The 24578-nt window shown below is 38.8% G+C and overlaps 1 non-coding gene and 1 pseudogene across 1 annotated transcript; both read left to right on the forward strand.

Moving 5' to 3' along the window:
* Nucleotides 1–8277: 8277 nt before the first annotated feature.
* On the forward strand, nt 8278–11291 carry LOC129084772 (protocadherin alpha-C1-like; annotated as a pseudogene).
* Nucleotides 11292–18271: 6980 nt separating this feature from the next.
* On the forward strand, nt 18272–18389 carry LOC129087873 (small nucleolar RNA SNORA61). Its single transcript, XR_008530956.1, has one exon. It is a non-coding gene; the product is annotated as a small nucleolar RNA SNORA61 (small nucleolar RNA).
* The last annotated feature ends 6189 nt before the right edge of the window (nt 18390–24578 follow it).

A 24578-nucleotide genomic window follows, 5' to 3' on the forward strand; every position in this document is an offset into this window, starting at 1 on the left:
TTCCGGCTTGCAGGCTGGGACTCAATCCACTGAGCCTTACCAGCCAGGGCTGATAAATAATTTCTTAAAGATAAGTTATTGTGGTGATAACAGACTGCCTACCCATTTAATACCCTCCAGCATATTTAAACAATTTTTCAGAGAAAAATACTGCTAGCATTTAACTTTCATATACATCAGTTCTTAATATAACAGAATACCAGTGTTTGATAGAAACACATTTTGGGGAATGCTGGTCTAAACTGTACCATGCTTCTTGTCAGCTGGCAGCTTAGCTGATAGCAAATAGACATTTCACTTAGGGTATTAAATCTTATATTTCTCAACCACATGCTTGAAGGAAAGTCAGACCACCCTGCACTGTGAAAGCCGGGTAGTCAAATAAACTTTTCCCCAAATTGGTCCTTTGGCAGGGGTTTTTACCTAATTTAGCTAAGGAGGTAAGTGCCATTTTCAAAATGGAATTATCACTTATAATTTGTTGTTATTTTCAGTGAAATGATAAACCATTTAACTGAAAATGTTCTCTTATAGAAAGTAGACAAATAAAAAATGAGAGCAGCTCTCTGTTACTTACCATAAACTTTAAAAGTGGATTAAGTTAGTCCCAAGTTAACAGTTTTATTTAATTTTCTGTTAAGTCCTGCATATGCTGAAACGTTTTATACATTCAATACATGCAGTGGGGCATCCCATTAGAAGCAGTGTGGCATTACCTTTATCTGCCTTCATTCCAAGCGACCAGATCAGGATTGGTTATTTAACAGTATAGAATAAATTATTTAGATGAATTCAATTTTAGTGATATCAGTGTATAAATAATTCTTGTAAACAGTTTTGGAAGGATTGACCTTTTTATGCATAACTATGGGCATTAGTTGAAATTGTAAAAATTAATTTTTAATTGCTAAGTGCACATTTTTTTATCATAGTATAGATCAAATGAGTATTCCTTTAGTCTGAAGTTAGGAATAATTGTTAATGTAAGTATCGCTTGTTAATTCATTCCTTTATTAGAACTTGGCAGTTCACTGACAGAACTTTTTAAATGGCTAGGTGGAACATGTCACTCAGCTTCTCTCTAATTCTTCAGTTTCTTAGGCTGTACTACTAAATGGGTTTGTGCTTTCATCTTCAAGCCTTTGTCCTTATAGTTCAGACTAGTGACAGGTACAGAAATAATTGATTTAATAAACTGTCTTTTTTCTACTTTAATAAAAGAGTAAATAGTGATATTAAATAGTTCTAGTTCTTTGAAGTTCTTTTAAATAGCGATAGTTTATAAAAGAAAAGGGAAAGCTAGCTAAAAAGTTGTTAGTATAGTTTGCTTTGGCTTTAAAAGTGTTTGTTTTCTGCAATAATAAAAATTAGTGGATCAGATTGATTGTTTAATGGTTTGTTGATTATCTTAACATAAGAAAATCTCATTATTCAGTGTTTGTATCTTATATCACATTCTATAATATATACAATTGCATTGGTATTGATATTTTTATACCATGTCTAGAATATTCTATAATTTTTTCAATTAGATTTTCTTTTAAAAATTGTGAAATACACATAAAATTGACCATATTAACCATTTTTAAGTGTACAGTCCATCAATTTGAGTTTTAAATGCAGGCTATTTTCCCAGAAACATACTAATTTCAAAAATTACTTTAGTTAATTTTCCTTAAATTTCTAAAACAAGCAGCATCTGGCCTCAGTGAGCCCTGTATTTCTTGGAAAATGGCCCCAGGCCCAGCACTAGTAGTAGCCACCTGTGGTTCACAGGTTGGCCTCACCTGGCAACTCCAAGCCCAGCACTGCTAGCAACCATCTGCAGATCACTTTGTAGCTCATGCCAGGTGGCCCTGGGCAGAACACAGGCAGCGGCTGACTTTGGCATATACCTACCTCCCAGGAGGCCCCAGAACCAGCTCAACCACTGAACAACGTCAGACCACGTCAAAGCACCACCACCCAATCACTTCTGCAAGCGACACACTCAAGGGAAAGAATCAGTGGGCACCAGAGCCCCACTGAAGTAAGTCCTGTTCTGTGGAGCAGGGTCCCTGTGCAGCTGATCCTCTGAAGTGGTTGGAGGCTGCTGGTCAGTGGTTGCAGCAAGTCCTTGACGTTGGTCAGCCTGCGAGGTAAATCCCTCCCATTGATGTGCCAACAGCAATCAAGACTTACCTACAAGAGGAGGGTGTACTCAGCCCACACAGGGAGCATACCTCAAATGCCCAGCTTGGATAATCTTGGAGGCTTGTGCCACTGGACCCTGGAGGACACCTACTACATTGGCCACTTTACCAAGCCTGGGAGATGTAGCAGCTCTACCTAATACATAGAAACCAACACAGGGAGGCTGCCAAAATCAACAGACCAAAAAACATGTCCCAAATGAAAGAACAGAGCAGAACTCCAGAAAATAGAACTGAATAAAATAGAGATAAACAATCTACTAGATGCAGAGTTCAAAACAATGGTTATAAAGATGCTCAATGAACTTAGGGGAAGAGTAGAAGAACTTAGTGAGAACTTCAACAAAGAGATAAGAAACATAAATATGGAGATAGAAAACAAAAAATAACCAGTCAGAAATGAAGACTACATTAACTGTAATGAAGAATACATTATGAGGAATCAACAGTGGAGCAGTTGAAGCAGAGGATCAATCAGAGATTTGGATGATAAGGAAGCAGGACATACCCCATCAGAACAGTAAAAAGAAAAAGAATCCAAAAAAAAAAAAAAATGAAGATAGCAAAGGAAACTCTGGGACAACTTCAAGCATCCCAACATTAGTATTACGGAGATGCCAGAAGGAGGAGAGAGCAAGGAATTGAAAACCTATGTGAAAAAATAATGACAGAAAACTTCCCTAACCTGGATTTTGAAATTCTGAATATTGCGTTCCCTAAGCATTGTGACTGGGGGAGGATGGGGAATGTGTTAAGCGCATGTGTGTTTATGTGGGGCCAGTGGGCGTGATGTAGAGAACTAAATCCTCAGCTTTTACAGTAGGAAACCAGTAGATAAAAAAATAAAAACAGAAATAAATCAAGCAGTACCAGCATCGTACTTAGAAATAGGACAGTAAACATCCAGAAGAAACACTTAAAGGATTTGAAGTGGTTGCCTCTGGGGCGCTGGAATTAGGGATTGGAAAGGGTGAGGAAGAGGACTGCTATTATTTGAAATAAGAGCTATGTGATTTTTAAAATAATAACACACAAAACATGGAATTATGACTTTTCTTTTTATATCTCAGCCCCTATCCTACCTGTCAGCAAACCTTGCTGGTTTTATATTCAAAGTATATCTGAAATCAAATGCCTTCTCACCACCTCCACTGCTGCCACCTGGGTGCAGCCACCCCCTGTGCCATGGGCAGTGCTGCACCGTCTCCTCTGTGGTCTCGGAGCTCCTCCCCCTGCCCCTTTCAGTTGGGTATCTGCACAGCACCCAGGGCGATCCAGTTAAATCCCAAACCCGATTCTGTCGCTGTCTCGCCCACCGCCCCACAGTGGTTCCCGGTTCACGGGGAGGAGTAAGCCGAAGTCCTTTCAGTCACGCCCCCCACATCCACACAGCCCCTCCCCTGCTTTACGCTTGCCTGTGGCACGTATTGTCCTCTAACATATTAGGAATTTTAGATATTTATTTTGGTTCTAGTCTGTTTTCCCTTATTAGAACATGACCTTACTGAGGGTGGGGAGTTTCTGTTTTGTTCCTGGCTCTATGCCCAGAGCCTAGAATATAGAATAGTGCTTGGCATGTAATAGACCATGAATGAAGATTTAACAAGTAAATGTTTTGCTTTGATAGAGCATATAAATAAGATATCTGTGATGTATATATGCTGTTAACATATATAAATGTTAAAATATTTTTAAAATATTTTAAAATACCACCAGTTTTTAAGAAGCTATTTGTAGTAAGTTAAACAGCTCATTGTCTTAATGGTTTAAGCATCCACAAGCAATTTGAAATTGAAATCCTGAGGGATCCAATTGAAAAGATTTGTTTCCAATTGGAAAATAACCATGTGCTTGTGAAATTATGCCCCTTTAATTTAAAAATAAGTGCTGTGTACTATCAACCCTCACTGCAAATTTTGTTGTAAACTATGACTTGGATTGTTGATTTTCAAATCTTTCGACAGCTAAGATTTCAGAGAGTATACTAGCATTTATTTTTAAATCATAGCTGCTGCTTAGTGAGGGTAAATATACATCACAGATATCTTATTTAAGGGACACATACTGAAGATTCCAGTTCTCATAAGGAAAATGACCTCCATCAGTCTTGCCTTTTATTTGCTCATCCTAATTCTTGCCATATTTTGCTTCTGACTAAAGCTATTTGTATTTAATCACAATATCCTCTTTCTTTGCTTTACCTCTCTTCTCACCTATTCCTTCAGGAAACCTCAGATGCCAGCTTAGTATTACCACTCATATTTCCATGGCTACAGATCACAATTCTTCATACAAAAGATTAGAATTCACAGCAGGAGAAGCTGGACCATGAGAAGGAGTAGTCTTTTTTTGTTTGTTTGTTTTTTATTTATTTTTTATTTTTTTAATCATGTTTATTCTATTACAGTTGTCTCAATTTTTCCCACTTTGCCCTCCTCCACTCATCCCACCCGCTCCCCACCCCCTGCTCCCACAGTCAATCCCACTCTGTTGTCCATGTCCATGGGTCATTCATACATGTTCTTTGTTTAGTCCCTTCCCCTTCTTTCCACCATTGTCCTCCTTCCCCATCCCCTCTGGTCACTTTCAGTCTGCTCCATGTTTCCATGCCTGTGGTTTCTTTTGCTCTTTAGTTTATTTTGTTGAATAGACTCCACTTATAGGTGAGATCATACAGTATTTGTCTTTCACCAACTGGCTTATCTCTCTTAGCACAATATTCTCCAGTTCCATCCATGATGTCGCAAAAGGTAGGAGTTCCTTATTTCTTTCTTTTTTTTTTTTAAATGCAGGTTAATTTTATTTTTTTAAATGTTAAAATACATTATAAAGTGTCAGCAATTAAAACATGACACCAGCACAGAAGTAATCAAGTAGGTCAATGAAATAAAATGAGCATTCTAGAAACAAACGTATATATCTGCCTAACAATGTAATATATTATTAAACTGATATTTCGAATCAATGCGGAAAATAAGGCATGGTCTTTATCTAAAGGAAATACCTGATTAGCACAAGAAACCAAAAAGAAAAAGAAAAAAAAATAGCAAAGTAAATTTCATGGTCTTTCTTTGCTGCAAAAGTCTTTCTTCTTGGAAATCAGATGAAAGACAATCTCCTGTCACACTCCTGATGATTAAATAGCACAATATGGACAATCTTTGAATCAACTAATTTCTTTAAGTAAAATGTTTGAAAATTACATTTTGCTGATGTTGAGTCTATAAAATTAATGCTCAGTTTATAGAAGTAATTTATATTTGTGTTGTCTCCCTACTATGGGATTAAAAAGATTTTGCAGGAATATTTGTTATTTGTTTTGTTTTTGGTGATTTTACTGAGCTTAAGATTTGTTTGAATACTTAGGTAATTACAGAATAATTAAGAATTCCAAATGCTTGCTGATGTTTCAGGTCAGGTATCTGTTTATATAAGCCAGCATTTCAAGGCAGTTTTTTACCTTTCCTCTTCAGGCTTCCAGGTACTCTCTTCTGTTGCTGGGTTGTCAGTTATAGCCACATACTCTGCTTTTTCCACTAGGTCATGAAGCTCATTCTTCTTTTAAGATCAGATGATTATTTATTTTATTATTTTGAGGACAGAAAATGAATTTGGGGGTGGGGAGAAATACTAATTAAGTACCGGGCAGTATGCTATATACACACTTTCGTATTCAGTATCTAATATAGGCCTGAACACAGTCAACCTTTGTCCTCTGATAGGATTTCATTGTTGTTATTGTGATAGGAATTGGGTGATTTTAATTTTGTGAACCCAAGCTGAGAAATCTTAAAATAATTTGTGCCAAAAATGGCATTGGAGGTTATTAAAATTAAGTGTGCTGTTCTTAAAAAGAAGGAGTGTCAGAAAACCACAGATGAGAGCTAGCAAGCAGCCATTGGGCTGCAGTTGAAGTCATTCACTGCATAGTCTGTGCTGCTCCCAGTCTTCAAAAGCTTACGCTCTGAAGAATTAAATAGGGCACATGACCACAACATAGAGGGAAATCAGGTCACCAGCATTAAACAGAAGGAAAGGGTTAAAATGAGTCCCAAGGATAAAAGATCAGCAAGTTTGTAAATAGGACCTCTCACTGATTTCTCATTCAAGGAGGTGGCTGGTCAAAGAGATGGCTACAGAGCTGTAACCTCTTTGGCCTGGGACAAGGCCATGCTCACAGCATAGTCAGTATCTATTCAGACAAGAGCTGAAGGGCCTGGATTGCAATTTAGGAGCATGAACAGTAAACAAATTAATTGATACCACCCATTCATTTATAATTGCCCCTAATACTTTTTTTCTCACAAATCTTTTTGTTCTCTTTATTAATCCCCACAAACTATAAGTTTTATTTTTCATTCATTCGTCCATTTTGTATCAAACTCACTCCAATCATGCGTTCATTCTCCTTCCCCCTACTTTACGAAAACCACTCTTGTCAAGGTCAAGGATGACTCCCCACAACACCAAAATCCACCTGTTTTCATTTTATGTGACTTACCAGTTGAGCCCTCTTGCGCACAGCCTATCCCTCTTCAAGTTTCCTTCATTGTAACATTTTCTTCCCTTGAACCCTAGGTTTTCTTCAAGTACAGGACTCCTTTCCAATCCCCTTGGTAGTTTTTCTTCATCTCCCTGACTTCTTAGCAGCAGAGTGACCCAGGGCTCAGTTCTTGGGCTTCTTCTCGTCTTTATAATCACTCTTCTTGTAGATCTCATCTCTTCTCAGGTTTTAAAGATCACCTCTATGCTGACGGCAGCTGACTTATCCCTACACCCTGGACCTCCTCTCTGAAACGTGTTCTTCCTACTGCCTTCTCAACATCTCCACAGAGCTGTCTAACATGCTAACGTGTCCAGAACTGGATCTGACCCTCCCCTCCACAGCTGCTGTATTAATGATCTTCCTCGGCTCAGTTATGGGCAATTCCAGCCTTCCAGTGCCTGGGCCAAAAATTTTTGATTCATTGCTTTCTTTCTTTCATAACTCATGTTTGCAGTGAAACAAACAAATGTAAAATCCCTGTATTTAAGAGATTTATATGATATTTGGGGGTGGAGGGAGGGAGAAAAGAAAAAAGTATGTAAGATAGTATAAAGTGGTAAGAAAGCAGGGACAGTGGAAAGATTTAGCCTCTGACAAGGAAGAGGAACACCTTTTCCTCCAAGTCAGGTAAGAAAAGCTGCTGGCAGGTACGGAAATGGAAAGCTTGTTGTGTATTCAGCCTGCTGTGGGAAAAGATAGGTAAGACCACTTTCTCAATGAGAGGGTCAAGAGGTAGCAGAGTAGGGTCAGGATGGAGCAGAGTCAAAAGGATTAAATTATACAAAAGAATAGCCCAAGAGGAAATAAAGATGGAGGATGTCCTCCAGGCATCACTTAGGGCCCAGCTGCCACTGGACACTTGGTGGCTGTGATTCCCTCCTGGCACTTCCTAGCCATGGCATGGGAGACCGATGGAATGACACAGGCTTAAGTTTTACAGTGTGGCCTGACAGAAGGGCAAAAGGGTAAGTTAAATTTCTTTTTTGGCTTGCCTCCATTTCAGGGAAAGCCACTGGTTGTAGGGTACTAGGCGGAATTTGGAGGAATCTGGAGTAGCTCATAGATGGTTTTCATAGAACTGATCACTGTCCGGACTGCTATTTTCTAAATGTTTACAGAGTAGTTTCCTGGTCACACTCAGAAGAGTATCTCAGTACTTTCTTTCCCCTCCATGGAGCTTCGCACATCCTATTTGGTGATCAGTTATCCATCTTTTTTAGTTTCTAGTACTCAATATTGATATTGACTGGTTCATGACCTCTCTCACCCAGAGCGTCAAGGGCCGCTTGCAAAGCACTCTCAGAAGGGCCTCCTTGGGAAAAACAAACTGCTGACCCACAAAAAGCAGAACGTATAAGCCTTGAGCTGGCTCACTTTAGTGTATTGCAAAGCGAGAATCTGGGGGAAGCTGGAGGGAGGATACTATTCCCCATGTTGCCCTTTGTGGTTGTCCCTACTGAAATCTTGGACACTCCTGGATATACGGAGGTGCCGGAGACGCGGTAACCCACAGCGGAGAGGCTGCGAATCCAGCACGGAATGCACCACAGCCCTAGGTCTGGCTGGGGCTGCTCTTGCCTTTATCTCGAAGGCTTGGTGGGCCGCGGCAAGGTTCCTCCTCTCCTGGCTCAGCCCCGAGCTTCCTCTTGGGCTTCTGCTCTCAATAACGGGCACTCTAGGGGGCCTGTGGGTCCACGCTGGGGACTTATCTCACTCCACTCTGCAGCAGTTGGAGAGAGAAGACCAGCCGAGCTTAGCCCCAGTTACAGTCTTCAGGTGGAGGCTGTGGAGGCTGAGACCGGAGACGTCTCAGGGCGCTGTCCTAGGAAACACCGATTAAGGGAAGATGTGTTAGGTTCTGGGAGAACCTTCCTTGCCAGCCCTGCTCCCACTGCCAGGACTCCAGGAGAGGTCCCAGAGGGCACTTCTCCTACCCCGCTGTTTACCACCCCTCTGCACCCGTAGGCGGCGCTGCGCTCCTCCGCAGACCGGCCGGCCCCGCTTCCCCAGACTGCAGCCAAGCACGCTAGTCTAGCAAGCCTAGCCCCCTGCCAGCCAGCCCATGGCAATCCCGGCATTCAGAAAGTGGAAACGCTAGTCGGCAGCGGCAGCGGCAGCGGACTGGCGCATGCTCTTTACCACCGCTTGTGCTCTCTGGGAGTTTGGAGCATAGTCCGGAGTCTGGAAGGGGAGGTTCTGTTTTTGAGAGCAGGACAGCTAGAATACTCAGTGCGGGAGGAGACCCAGTGGGGCATAGCCGTGGGCAATGTTACTGTGTACTTGAGGCTGTCAGCTGTCGCTCTGTCCTTGCAGAACTCTCACTTCCTCTTCAGCTATGACAATCCCTGCTTCGGGGTGGATCTAGCCAGTGATAGCTTGGTGGTCCAAAAACCAGTGGACAGGGAACGTCTGTGTGAAGCCAAAGCTGCTTGCGTCTTGACCTATGAGCTGATGCTGGTGGACCGGCTGGAGCCACAAAAGATGCGCATTCACATCATGTACATCAATAATTCACCTCTCTGACAGAGAGCTGCGGCTGCACATCCCCGAGTTCCTGGTGTCTGGGGCCGCTTTACTCTCCCTATGCCCAAGACGCCAACCAGGGAAGCAACAGAATGCTAAACTACAGCCTGAGCCCCAACCAGCACTTTCGCCGGAACAGGGGGCAGTGGGTGGACCGCAGTGAACATACCGAGTTGATATTGGAAAGAGCTCTGGATCGTGAGAAGCACGCCACCCACTGGCTGAAGCTTACTGCTCAGAGCGGCGGGGCGGCACGCGCCCTCTGGTGGACACAGACGACAATCCACCTGTGTTTGAGCGCACAGTATACAGTACCAAGGCACCAGAGGCTGCACCCAATGGGACTGTGTCGTTCCGAGGTTAGGCCTCAGACCTGGATGAAGGCTCAAACAGGGAAATCTGGTACTCAGTAAGCAATAGCACTAAAGCAAAGCTGCGACACCACTTTCACGTGCACCCTAGAAATGGGGAGGTGCAGGTAGCTATTTAACTAGGTCTACCTGTAACCCTGTTGGAGGCATACATCCAGGTGAAGGACGAAGGTGCCTTCAGTCTGTCTAGCACTGCCAAACTGCTGGTGGAAGTGACTAACGTGAACGAACGATCATGCCCCCAAGGTGAACCTGCTAACTCTGTCCAGTCCAATTTCCAAGAACACCACCCCTGACACAGTGATTGCTCACGTTAGTGTAAAGGATGAGGACTTCGGTCCTAATGGTAAGGTCATTTGTAGCATCTCCAATGGAAGCGCTTTTAAGCTGAAGGTTTCCTTTAACAATTACTACAGTTTGCTGACTGAGGGGCACTGGACCGGGAGCAGCTCAGCGAATAACAGGTCTTCATCACAACCTCAGACGATGGCTCACCTAGCTTACCACCCCCAAGACACTGTGTCAGTTGCTGATGTGAACAGCCTGATACATCAAGCTTTCCTCAACCACAAAAGGAACTTTTTATGCCTGAAAACAATGGCCCTGGAGCTCCATTAAGCCGTGTGTTTGCCCAGGACCCGGACCTGGGGAAGAGTGGCCTCTTGGACGTTACCTCTGAAGGGCAGATAGCCTCTAGCTGGTGGCAGTAGAATCATCCAGGGGGGCTATCACTGCCAACACTTCCTTTGACTTGGAGTGGCTCAAGGGATTTTGCTTTCAGGTAGAAGCCCATTATGGTGGCACTCCTCCCAGAAATACAGCAGTGACCGTGAACTTGTTTGTGGTAGGTAGAAATGACAGTGCTCCTGTCATCTTGTTTCCCTTGCCCAGAAATGGCTCTGTCCCAGTGGGAATTGTGCCCCGCTCTGCCAAAACTGGATACTTGGTCACAAAAGTGGTAGCAGGAGAGGCAGACAGTGGTTCCGATGCCTAGCTTTCCTACCACATCTCTCAAGCTGCTGACTCAGCCTTTTCAGAATTTCAGCCAGTATGGGAGGGCTCCATTACTACTCACTTAGGTCTTCCTCCAGTGCAGTTTAACAGAGGGTGGCGGTTATGGTTTGGGACCATAGAGAACCACTACTTTTCTCCTGTATCACACTGGGTGTTCTGTTGAGCAACTGTGCCCCTCAGATCCTTCCAGACTTTGAAGATGCCTGGAAAACAGGAGGGCAGCTTTCTGCCCAGAACCTCTCTTTAGTAATTGCTCTGGCCTTTATTTCCTTTTTATTTCTGGGGTGCTTACTTTTCTTTGTGTGTATCAAATGGAGCCACAGCCCAGGTTGTTGTTCTCAATGCTGCTGATGCTTTCAAGAGGAGCTGAGGTATGGAAGGAAGGTGACTTCACATCCTTTCATGACATCAGCCGCAAATGTCACTACAGTTGAGAGACTTTCTCAGACCTATCTTTATTAGGCCTCCCAGGAACTCGGTTATAATAACAGTTTTCTCTTGTTTGGGGAATATAGTGCTGCTGACCTGAGAAATCTGGCCACTGGGGTAGGACTGAATTTGCCAATATCCTGTATTTAGATTCAAAATAGGAAAGTTTATCATGCAAATGTAAATGCCATGGTAAGCAAATTATGTGGGATTTGATTACTTTGACCATGAGATGGTTACCAGCTATGTTTTAAAATGTTTCTTCGATGATCCTTTGGTAACATTTAACCCACTGAGTTGAACACTTCCTCTTGGCACCCCTGTGCTTAGAATTCTGAGAGTATAAAATTATTAAAAGACTGTTCTTGGACTCAAGGAGATTATAGTTTATTTTTCAGAAACGAGGATAAGAAATTCAAATCTATTAAAGAACAATAAAAGTAATATAGCATAAAGGTCTTAAAGTAAAAATAATTTTAAAAATAAGGTTTCTGGTACAAGTAATAAATGACATGAAATGACTTTAAATGATTTCTTTCAGCAATTTCTTAAAGCAAATATGCCTTCATCCAAAACTTATTTTGAGCAACAGGTATGTGTAAGGCATTATGATACCTAAAGTGAGAATGAAAATTATGTGAGTCTTTGCATAACAAAAGCTTAATATCATGGAATATGAGACATTTACTTGAACTTTACCATACATGAGTAAAAATGATGATAGCCAGAAAATAAATTGCAATGGATGCTCAACAGAGGGAGAGCGAGAAAACATGAGAGAACATGTGGGCATGGAGGAGGAAAGCAGAGAAGGCTTTGCGACAGAGATGGCACTTGAATTGGACCTTGAATGATATGGCATTTAATAAAATGCAGCATAGGCTGTACTTTACATGAATATCATTTCAGCAAAATAGTCTTTTTTGAGAATAATACTCCACAATATAGCTCCTAGCTCCACTCATTGTTAGTAAGCACATAGAAATTATAAGCAGGTCTCAGAACACCTATTGTACTAATAGAAAGACAATAACATTATTGTCTGTAGGACTTGACAATCTTTTATTTGTGCTGTAATTGATATATTTCACGAGAAAAATGATTGTTATGTCAGAAACATGGGTGTGTCCAAAGGTGTACTTATCATTCAAAGTCCATTCAACATGGATTTAACATTCTTAGTATTTTAGAAGCCAATATACGTAAAAATAAGTAAATACTATATTTAAAGCAATAAAAGTTAAATTATTTAAATACTTCTGTTTAGACTTCTGGACAGGATGGAAGCATAGGTAAACATGGCTCACCTTCTCACACAACCACAGCAAAAATTACAATTAAACTACAAAAAAACTATCACCCAGAATCATCAAAAAATCAAGCTGTATGGAAGTCCAACAACCAAGGAATTAGAGAAGTCACATTCATTTAGACAGGTCGGAGGGGTGGAGATGCAGAGATGTGGAGACACAGAAAAGGCAGTCCCACACCCACACATGGTAGATAAATATAGGGAGGGATACCTCAGGGAGCAAAGTATCCCAGTCCCACACTAGACCAACCAGCCCAGGGTTCCAGTGCCAGGAAGATAAGTCCCCATAACTTCTCGCTGTAAAAATCAGTGGGAGTTGGGTCAGCAAAAGAGACTATGGGATTCTCAGGAGTCTCCTCTTAAAGGGCCTGCAGTAAACTTAGGACTTACACAGATTCACTCCTTCTGGTCTCCAGCACTGGAGCAGTGGCTGGAAGGGCACTAGTGGCATATGGAAAGAAACTGAAGAGTCTGGCATCAGGGCGAATGCCAGAGGACAGCCTCCTCCTGGACAAAACTCCAGAGGCCATGAAGTGGCCTGGTTTCCTTTCTGAGCCCTCCCCCACATAGAGCCACAGAGTAGTGACACCATTTCTGAGACTCTATCACCCTGGTTCACACAGGTTGCCCTGCCCTGGCAATTACCTAAGAACCCATTCCATCCAAATTACCAGTGTGCTTTTCTACAATAGGCCATACTACTAAGATAGGGAGTCAAAGAAGCTCTACCTAATACATAGGAAAAACAAAACAAAACAAAACACGGGGAGGCTGTCAAAATGAGGAGACAAAAAAAATGGCCCAAATGAAAGAACAGAACAAAACTCCAGAAAAAGAACTAAACAAAATGGAGATAAGCAATCTATCAGATGCAGAGTTCAAAACACTGTTTTTTAGGATGCTCAAGAACTCATTGGGTACTTCAAGAGCATAAAAAATACCCAGGCAGAAATGAAGGTTACACTAAATGAAATAAAAAAAAAATTACAGGGAACTAACAGTGGAGTGGATGAAGCTGAGAATCAAACCAATGATTTAGAATATAAGTAAGAAAAAAACATTCAATCAGAACAGCAAGAAGAAAAAAGAATACAAAAACATGAGGATAGGCTAAGGAGCCTCTGGAACATATTCGGACATACCAACATTCAATCATATGGGTGCCAGAAGAAGAAAAGGCAAGAAATTAAAAACTTATTTGAAAAAATAATGAAATAAAACTTCCCTAATTTAGTGAAGGAAATAGACATACAAGTCCCGGAAGCACAGAGAGTCCCAAATAGCTGGACACAAACAGGACCACACCAAGACACATCATAATTAAAATGCCAAAGGTTAAAGATAAAGAGAAAATCTTAAAAGCAGCAAGAGGAAAGCAGATAGTTATTTACAAAGGAGTTCCCATAAGACTGTCAGCTGATTTCTCAAAAGAAACTTTGCAGGCAAGAAGGGACTGGCAAGAAGTATTCAAAGTAATGAAAAGTTATGACCTACAGCCTATATTACTCTATCCAGCAAAGCTATCATTTAGAATGGAAGGATAGATAAAGTGCTTCCCTGACAAGGTAAATCTAAAAGAGTTTATTATCACCAAGCCATTATTATATTAAATGTTAAAGGGACTTATTTGAGAAAAAGAAGATAAGAACTGAACATTAAAGTGGTAATAAATTCACAATTACCAACAACTAAAGCTAAAAAAGCAAATTAAGCAAACAAGCAGAATAGAAACAGAATCATAGATATAGAAACATTCAGATGGTTATCAGTTGGGGGGTAAAGGGGGGGAAGGGGAATAGGTGCACGGATTAAGAAGTACAAATTGGTAGGTACAGAATAGACAAGGGGATGTTAAGAACAGTATAGTAAATGGAGCAGCCAAAGAACTTATATGTGTGACCCATGAACATGAACTAAGCAGAGGATTGCTGGACGGAATTGGGGAGGGGTACCACATGGAGGGGGCAAAGGGAGAAAAATTGGGACAACTGTAATAGCATAATCAATACAAATATATTAAAAATAAATACTTCAGTTTATTTATTTTAGTAGTCCTTGGCATTTCAAAACTTTAAATGTAATGCAAGCAATTGAGATAGCAATTTTACTATATTATTTTCTGACTTCTCACAGAGATCATGGACAGAAGGGAAGGAGGTGTGTAGAAATTAGGAAAGGGAATCGAAGATTTCTTGTTTTACTAATCCAGGTAAAAAAGGAAAAACTGCAAAAATAGATTTATATCATTATAATTTTGCATATTTAATATTATCACATAATACAACAATCCAGTATATACAATATGATTAGTAAACACTGACTGAATGGATAAATAAATTTGTGAGTGTGTGAATTGGGCATTAACACTGCTAACATAGAGGGAAAACCTTTAACTTACTTTTCTACTTTATATATGTATATATTTAAAGGGCATTTTCTATCATATTATTTCAATGATTATTTTTTTTCCTTAAGATGTACAATAATGAAAAAACATAACAGCAATTTTCTGGTCCTAAAGCTAACATTAAAAAACTCAATGCTGCATTCTGTGGCTAAATATGAGTCCAGTTCTCTGTAGATAATGAAGTGATTAATAGGAATGTATGATATTACATATGAAATTTGTAGTGAATGCAAATTAAAATGCAATTAATTTTAAGGGAGAAAATTGGTGCACAAAAAGGTAATATTTTAGGTATCAAAACAACGCATAAACTCTCAGCATTTATTTCTTTAATTTCTTTCTGTAACAAGAAGAAATGATTTTTTTTAACATCTGAGAACCTGCAGTGATATTTCCTTTTTTCAATTCTGATGTTAGTTATTGTCATTTCTCATTTTTCTTAACTAGATTTGGAAGAAGTAGTTTATTAATTATATTAGCCTTTTCAAGGACTAACTTTTGGCTTTGGGCTTCTCTTTCTTGTATATTTGCTTTTCATTTGCTTTTACCAAATGAAAAGCAAATTTCCCAGCAGCTTGAGAAATGCTTTTCATTTGTAGGATATATATCACTAGGAACTCATGATACAAATTATTTTATTTTAAAGTATCTTGGAATAGTTCATCTCTGCATAGTTAAGCCACACACTATGCATAGAGTTAGGTTCATTTGTTCCAAGTTTCTTTCAAAGTTAGAGTTTGCTTTATAAAATTTAATTTTAATAGTGATGTGAAATGTTTACATTGTTCCAAATAAATTTATAAAAGTAGGTATATTTAGGGAAGTCTAGCATCTACTATTCCTGCTCCTCTACTCCAGTCCTTCTCTTCTCTAATAGGTAGTCATATTTTATGATTTATCCTTTCACTATTTATTTTTTTTATGTAAGTGTATATATAAAATATAAGGAAATATGTATGTGTCTCTCTATTATCTTCTGTTTTTAAGATACTTTAACATACAATACTCATTCTCCTCCACTTTGATTTTTCACTTAGAAATATAAACTGATGATCACTCCATAGTAGTATATAGATATTATTCTTTGTTTCTTAATTATATCTGATTAACAGAAACTTCTAATTTTAATGAGATCAACTTTATCAGTATTTTCTTTTTTACTTAGTACTCTTTCTATCCTTTCAAAGAAAATGTAGCCTACTTCAAGGTCATGAAGCAATGCTCCTATGTTATCTTCTAGAACATTGCTCTCTAGTACTGAACTTTTTTATATGTTGGAAATTTTCTGTATCTGCATATGTAGGACATATGGCTACTAAGCACTTAAAATGTGGCTAGCTGAAACTATGGAACTGAATTTTAATTAATTTAAGCTTAAGTCAAAATAGCCATATCTGATTATTTATTGCCATACTTCCAGCAGATTTCTTGTTTTAACTTTCACATTTAGATTCTCAAACCCACCTGACACTGATTTTTTTAAAAGTATGGTATAATGTAGGAGATGAGATTCACTTTTTCCATGTGTAAATCCAGGTGGCTTTTCTACATGCACAGCACCATTTAATAAAAAGACCATCTTATTCAGCCCTGGCGGGTAGCTCAGTGGGTTAGAGCATCGTTCCCATACCCCAGGATTGTGGGTTAGATCCCTGGTCAGAGCACATATAAGAGTTGACCAATGAATGCATAAGTAAGTGGAACAACGAATCGATGTTTCTCTCTCTGTGTTTTCCTTCCCACCTCCTTTCCCCTCTCTCCAAAATCAATAATTTTTTTTAAAAAGGGGGGTAGGGGAGACCATCTTTTTCTCCCTATTCTGCAGTGCTACCTTTGTCATAAACCAGATCTCTCTTTCTCAATTCTCTATTCTGTTTCATTGGCGTATTTATCTATTCTTATGCCAATATTATTCTGTGTTAAATAAGGTAGTTTTTAATACGTATTGATATACAATTGTGTAAATTCTTCTACCTTGTTCTGCTTCAAGATTAATGTAGCTATTTTTGGCCCTTTGCATTTCTATATATGGTAGAATCAGTTTGTCAACTTCTAGCAAAAAACTCTAATTTTAATTGGTATTACAATATGTATGTAGAAAATATAGGGCATTTTGACATATTTTATTTCATTTTTTAATGTCTGTAAAAAATGTGGGATTTACTGACATAAAGATAAATGTCTATAAACATCTCTTACATTAACATGGTATATTCTTCAATTTATTTTATTTATTTCCTTTCAATGTTTATTTGTGTTTGCATGAGTGTGTGTGTAGAGATAATGCACAATTTTTATTAGGTATTTGATATTTTGATGCTATTTAAAATTTTTCATTTTATATTTTGTTTTTGTTACAGGCATAAGATGTAAAACTGATTTTAATATTAACTTCGAATCAAGTGTCCTTGCAAAATTAATTTTTAAATCTCACATTTTATATTATTTTATATTTTGTACATGTACTGTCATGTAATCTCCACATAATATTAGTTTTATTGGTCTATTTACTTTCTTATCATGTAGTTTTCTTCTTTAATGGTTTTTTGGTGTTATTGAGTTCAAATGATGATAAGGGTAGTCTTGTATTATTTCTGCTCTAAGAAAGTTTTCAATATTTAATATGAATATGTTATTTGATTTTTTTCAGAGAGACTTTTTTAAGTTAATGAAGTTTCCTTCCCTTTCTAACTTACTAAGAGCTTCTTAAATCATAAATGAGTGTTAAATTTATCATATATTTTTCTACTATTGAGGTGATGTAATTTTTGTCCTTTTTTATTCAAAGTATGTATTATATTAGTTGATTAATTAATAATAAACCACTTTTGCATTCTTAAAATAAACCCAGTTGGTTGTGATGTACTATTCTTCTTTAAATTACTGAATTTAGTTTCCTAACATTTTATTTAGAATTTTAAAAATCTACGTTTATGATAGAAATTGGCTTGTAATTTTTTTTAGCAGGTTTTGTTATTAAGGCTATATTGGTTTCATATAGTAAGTCAAGAACTATTTCCTCTTTTTCAATTATTTGAAAAGTGTGTAAATTAGTATTTGTCCCATAAACATGTAGAAGAATTAAGAATTAAGACAGGTAGGGCTACAACTCTCTTCATGAAAATATTTTTATATCTATAATAGTTATAGAAATATAAATGTCTTTCTAGTCATATCCATTTGGTTAATAGTGTTTTCCAATAAATTTGTTCATTTAATCTAAATTTTATAAAGTATGGGCTTGACATTGTTCATATTTCTTATTATTTTAATGCTTTAGGTAACCGTGATATTTCTTTTTATATTCCTCATATTGGAATTTTTTTCTCTTGTTTTGGGTATTCATTTTGCCATAGATTTGTTGATTTTATTAGTTATTTCAATGAACCATCTTTTGACCACCAGAAAATAAAAGAATATTCCCTTTAAATGAGCAGCAGTAAGACTGACAGCTAAGCTCTGAATGAAAAAAATGGCACCCTCCAGTTCCCTTTTCCATCAGATCTAAACACAAGTCTGGATGGTTTTAAAAGGAGGGAAAGTAATACTGTGATTGTAGTCTGCTTTATTGCATGTGGATTCATTTCAAACGAGGTAAAAAGAAAAATAGAAGCCAGAAAACAATAAAATGATATCTTCAAAGGACTTAAAGAAAACATCTGCAAACCTAGAATTTTACACCTAGCAAAAATATTCTTCATAAAGGAAGGTAAATAAAAATATTTTCAAATGAACCTAAACTGAGGAAATGCATGCTAAGCAGATCTGCAGTAAGGGAAATAGTAGGAAATTTCTTTAAGTGTATGAAAACTATTTCTAGCTAGAAGCATAGAAATTAGAGAGGAAGGGAGAGAGTGAAAGAAGGAAGAGGGGAGGGGAGGAAGAGGAGGAAGAGAAGGAAGAAAGAGAGAAGGAAGAAGAAGAGGTAATATATATACTAAATAAAACAATGAAAATACATATAATTTAAAATATAAAAAGATCTGAAATATATGAAAACAATAACAAAAATATGGAGAGAGGTAAATAGAATTAAAAGGTTTTAAGACCATTTCATTGTCCTGAAAATGGTAAAAGTAAAAATTTAAGTTAGACTTTAATATAACATGTTAGAATGCATGTTTTTTCTTCTAGGGTAACCCACTTAAAATATTAAAAGGATGCATAGCAAATACATTAATAGTGAAGAGACAACAGGATAAAAAATATACTTAATTAATCTAAAAGAAGGTAAATGGAAAATTGGCAGATTAGAACAGATGGAATTAAAAAATAGAAAGATGACAGATTTAAATCCAAGTATATTTCTAGTTACATTAAATGTAAAAAGAATAAATCCTTCCATTAACAAACATGGTCTGATTGGTTAGGAATTAAACAACTATATCTCATTTATTTGACACACCTTTATTAAAAGGATAAATAGAGCTTTAAAGTCAAAGGATGGAAAGAGATACCATGAAAACATTTATCAGAAAGAAATTGTGTGACTAGCTATACAAATATCATTTATAGTAGACCTTAAGATAAGAAAACTTATGGATATAAATGGGACATTATCTATTTATAATTGACATTATAAAAGGGTCAATTTACCAGAAAGGTAAATCAATGATAAATTTCAGTGCAATAATACCATCTTGAGTTACATAAAACAAAAACATCTGAGCTCTCGAAAAATTGAGAAGTTCATAACCAGGATGGGAAATTTCAATATATTTTGTTCAGAAAGAGAAAAAGGAGACAAAAGAAAGTCAATAAGGATATAGAAGATTTGAATAATAGGACTAACAAACATGTGTGAATATAAGCTCATGCAACAATGGCAGAATACAAACTCTTAAAATGCTTAACAGAAGGGGACCCAAGATGGCAGAGGAGTAAGTGGAAGTTACACTAACCTTCTCCCAGGGCCAATCTAAAATTACAACTAAATTATAGAGAAATCATCCTGAATAACCAACTGAACACTAGTTGGAAAGAAGCCTTATAACCACAGACAGAAGGAAGAAGTCACATCACCACAACGTGACTGGTAGGGAGTGCAGAGGAGTCATGAGATGGGTGGCTAGAAGCCTACTGGCAGCAGCTGAAGTCCTGCAGGGATATTTCAGCCACTGGGGGATTGCCCCTGAGAAGAGTGGAGTCTAAACCCCAAGCTAGTCACCACAGCCTACATCACCAGAACCAGGAAAGGAACCCAAATAACTCATGGCTGTGAAAAGCAGTTGGGTTTCTGTCTGCCAGGGAAAGATGGATGAAGACTCAGAGCACCTCTTAAAGAGACAATGCACAAAATTCTGTTTGCAGCCACCTATGCTGGGCTCCTTCAGAGGGAGGGCAAGGTGGACTATAGACATGTGAGGAGACTAGAGATACTTCAGGATAGTCCAGGATCAGTGGTGCTGGGAAGAGGGCTGAAGGAACAGCCTCCAGGATCCCTGTGCTGAGTCCTTTCCCATATTGCAGAGGCCATCTTTCTCAGGCAGAGCAATCACCTCCAAGTGGCTTCACCCTGTGATGCTTAAGCCCTGCTACTGAGTACAGCTGGAGAAATTCACTGATTAACCCTACAGAAAGCCTGCAGGCAGAGGCAGATGGCAGGGATCTCTGAGGCTTCAGATGACATGCCCCTGGGCCTGCTGCTGGTAAAATCTGGCCTTGGTGTGCAGCTTGGTCCTTTCTGCACTCACTCAGACACAGCAGACGGAGCCACATGCTGTGAATTGCTGATAGCTCCAAACAGGTTGCCCAGGGCCAGTCACAGGCAGAGTTTGACTTATATGTGCACCAGAATCTGGCAGATCTACTTATTACATAGAAACAAACACAAAGAAACAGCCAAAATGGGAAGACAAACAGACATGAAATGAAAGAGCAAGAATATTCTCCAGAAGAAGAAATAGATTAAACAGAAACAAGCAATTTATCAGATAGATTAGAGCAATGATTATAAGGATACTCAATAGCATGAAAAAAGCCATAGAAACCATAAAAAAGGACCAGTCAGAAATAAAGAACACAATATCTGAAATAAATAATACACTGTAAGGAATAAACAGTAGGTTCGATGAAGCAAAGGACTGATTCAGTGTTTTGGGAGAAAAGGTAGACAAAATACCCAGTGAGAGCAGCAAAAAGAAAAAAAAGAATTTTTTTAAAAAATGAGGAGAGCTTAAGAAACATTTTGGACAAAATAGAGCATAACAACATCCACATCATGGGAATACTGGAACGAGAAGAGAGCAAGCAAGGATTGACAACCTATTTGAAGAAATAATGACCAAAAACTTCTTTAATCTGGTGAAGGAAAAAGACTCACAAGTCCAGGAAGCTCAGGGAGTCCCAAACAAGTTGGACCCAAATTTGTGTCTAACTTGTTTGGGACTCCCTGAGAGGTCTTAGACACATTATAATTAAAATGACAAGGCTTAAAGACAAGGAGAAAATCCTAAAAGCCACAAGAGAAAGGCAGGTAGTTACCTACAAGGGAGCACCAATTAAACTGTCATCTGATTTCTCAATAGAAACATTTCATGCCAGAAGGGAGTAGTGTGAAATATTCAAGATAATGAAAAGGAAGGACCTACAACCAAGGCTACTTTACTCAGCAAGGCTTCTCTTTAAAATCAAAGGAGAAATAAGGAGCTTCCCAAACAAGAAAAAGTTAAAGGAGTTTGTTAACACCAAACCAGTACTGCAACAAATATTAAAGGGCTTGCTAGAAGGAGAAGTAGAAGAAGAAGAAGAAGAAGAAGAAGAAGAAGAAGAAGAAGAAGAAGAAGAAGAAGAAGAAGGAGAAGGAGAAGGAGAAGGAGAAGGAGAAGGAGAAGGAGAAGAAGGAGGAGGAGGAGGAGGAGGAGGAGGAGGAGGAGGAGGAGAAAGAGAGAGAGAGAGAGAGAGAAAACAGTCTAACAATGAAATGGCACTACATATGTATCTATCAATAATCACCTTAAATGTAAATGGTTTAATGTTCTAAGCAAAAGACACAGGGTAGCTGAATGGATAAGAAAACAAGACTCATATATATGCTGCCTCCAAGAAAATGACCTCAGACTAAAAGATACACAGAGACTAAAATTAAAGAGTTGGAAAAAACATATTTCATACAAATGGAAAGGGAAAAAAATCTGGGATAGCAATACTTACATCTGACAAAATAGAGTTTGAAACCAGGGCTATAGTAAGAGACAAAGAAGGACACTACATATGATAAAAGGAACAATCCAACAAGAGGATATAACCCTAGTAAACATTTATGCACACAACATAGGAGCACCTAAATATGTGAAGCAAATCTTGATTGACATAAAGGAAGAGAGAGACAGAAATACAGTCACAGTCAGGGATTTTACACCCACTGACTTCAATGGATAGATCCTCCAGACAAAAAATCAACAAGGAGACAGCAGCCTTAAATGACATACTAGATCAAATGTTTTAATTGATATCTTCAGAGCATTTCATCCCAAAGCTTCAGAATATACATACCTTTCAAGTGCACATAGAACATTTCCTAAGATAGACCCATGTCAGGACACAAAACAAGTCTCAATAAATTTAAGGAGAGAAAATCAAGAAGGTGGAGGAGTGAGTGGAAGTCACACTGACCTCCTCCCAGGACCAACTTGGAATTACAATTAAATTGTGGAGAAATCACCTGGAACAAACAACTGAACAATAGCGAGAGAGGAGCTTTATAACCTCAGACAGATAGAAGAATCAGCTTTAGCACAACCTAACTGGTAAAGAGTGTGCTAGAGACTTGAGAAGGTGGGAGGGGCGCCCACAGGTGGCAGCACCAGAAGGATATTGAAATGGCCAGTTGGATCCCCTTGAGAAGAGCGCGGTCTAAACCATAAGCGGGGATCTCCAGCCTACAGCACCAGAGCCGAAAAGTACACAGATAACAGCCAGATGTGAAAAGAGGCAGGGTTGCTCTCTGCCAGAGACAGGAGGCTGGAGACGCAAAGAGACTTTTAAAGGGCCAATGGATAAATTTTTATTTGCAACCACTTACCTTGGTCTCTGGCAAAGGCGGGGGCTAGAGACACCTGAGGAGAGACTGGGGACAGAGGCTTTGAGGAGAGAACCGAGAGAGTAGCCAGTGGGATCCTGGTGTTGACTCATCCCCATAGGGCAGCAGCCATCTGGCTCAGGCAGACCACTCCCCTGAGCAGCAGCAGCTGAGAGGACACAATAACCCCAAGCCCAAGAGGGACTCTGCCCTGCCCTGAGATGTCTAAGCCTAACTGCTGAGTGCAGAGTGACTAGATTAACAGCTGAAGGAGACAGCCACAGACAGTAGACTCCTGGAACAGCCTGCCTAAGGTCAAACAGGGTCAACATCTGACATCATCAGAGGCAGATCCAGAAAGAAAAAACAGCAGTCTCTTACCATAGAAGTCCACACCACAAAGTCAGGAAATCAAGACAGATCAACTTACGAAGTGGAGGCAAAAAAAGAAGAGTCTCGCAAATAATGGGAAGACAAAGAAATACCCCCCACTCAAAGGGAAAGGAGGGATCCCCAGAAAGAGAACTAAATGAAATAGAGGCAAGTAAACTATCAGATATTGAGTTCCAAACTACGGTTCTAAGGAAGCTCAATGAGCTCAGTGAGCTTAGAGAGAATTACAAAAAACTACAGGGAAACTATGAGGAACTTACTACAAACTATAACAGCATGAAAAAGGACATAGGAACTATCAATAAGAAGCAAGAGGAAATGAAGAATACAATTTCTGAATTGAAGAACACAGTAGAAGGAATCCAAAGCAGTCTAGATGAAGCAAAGGATCGAATCAGTGAGCTGGAGGATAAGGTAGAAAAAAGCTCGCAGAGAGAACAAGAAAATGAAAACACTCAAAAAGAATGAAGAGGCATTTAGGGAATGCAGGACAACCTGAAATGTAATAATATCCATATAATAGGGATACCAGAAGGAGGAGAAGAGGAAGAGGGATAGAGAACCTATAGGAAAAAGTAATGATGGAAAACTTCCCTCATTGGAGGAGAGAAGTCACACAAGTCAAGGAAGCACAGAGGGTCCCATTAAAGAGGAACCCAATGAGGCCTACCCCAAGACACATCATCATTAAAATGGCAAATATCAAAGACAAACAGAGAATCCTAAATGAAGCAAGGGAGAAACAGATAGTAACATATAAGGGAGCCCCGATAAGGCCAGCAGCTGACTTCTCAACAGAAACATTACAACCCAGAAGGTAATGGCAAGAAATATTCCAAGTCATGAAAAGCAAAAGCCTGCAATCAAGATTGCTCTACCCATCAAGGTTCTTAATTAAAATGGAAGGTAAAATAAAGAGTTTCTACCCTGGCTGGTGTGGCTCAGTGGATTGAGTACTGGCCTGCGAACCAAAGGGCCACTAGTTCAATTCCCAGTCAGGGCACATGCCTGGGTTGTGGGCCAGGTCCCCAGTATGGGGTGCATGAAAGGCAACCACACACTGATGTTTCTCTTCCTCTCTTTCTCCCTCCCTTCCCCTCTGTTTAAAAATAAATTTTAAAAAATCTTTAAAAAAAAAAAAATAAGGAGTTTCCCAGACAAAAGCCTAAATGAATACACCTCCACCAAACCAGCATTGCAAAATATGCTAAATGGACTGCTTTAAGAAGAAGAATAAAGAGTCTATGAATACCCAGTCCTTTCACAGTCACCAATACTTGATATTACCAATATTTTTAATACTTATTAATCCGTTTGTGACAATGATGTGTTATTTTAATTGTTTGTTTATTATTTGTTGAAACTAAACCT

This window comes from Pteronotus mesoamericanus, unplaced genomic scaffold (assembly GCF_021234165.1).
Source record: "Pteronotus mesoamericanus isolate MK-2021 breed Mesoamerican mustached bat unplaced genomic scaffold, CSHL_Meso_final contig_130, whole genome shotgun sequence".
NCBI lineage: Eukaryota > Metazoa > Chordata > Mammalia > Chiroptera > Mormoopidae > Pteronotus > Pteronotus mesoamericanus.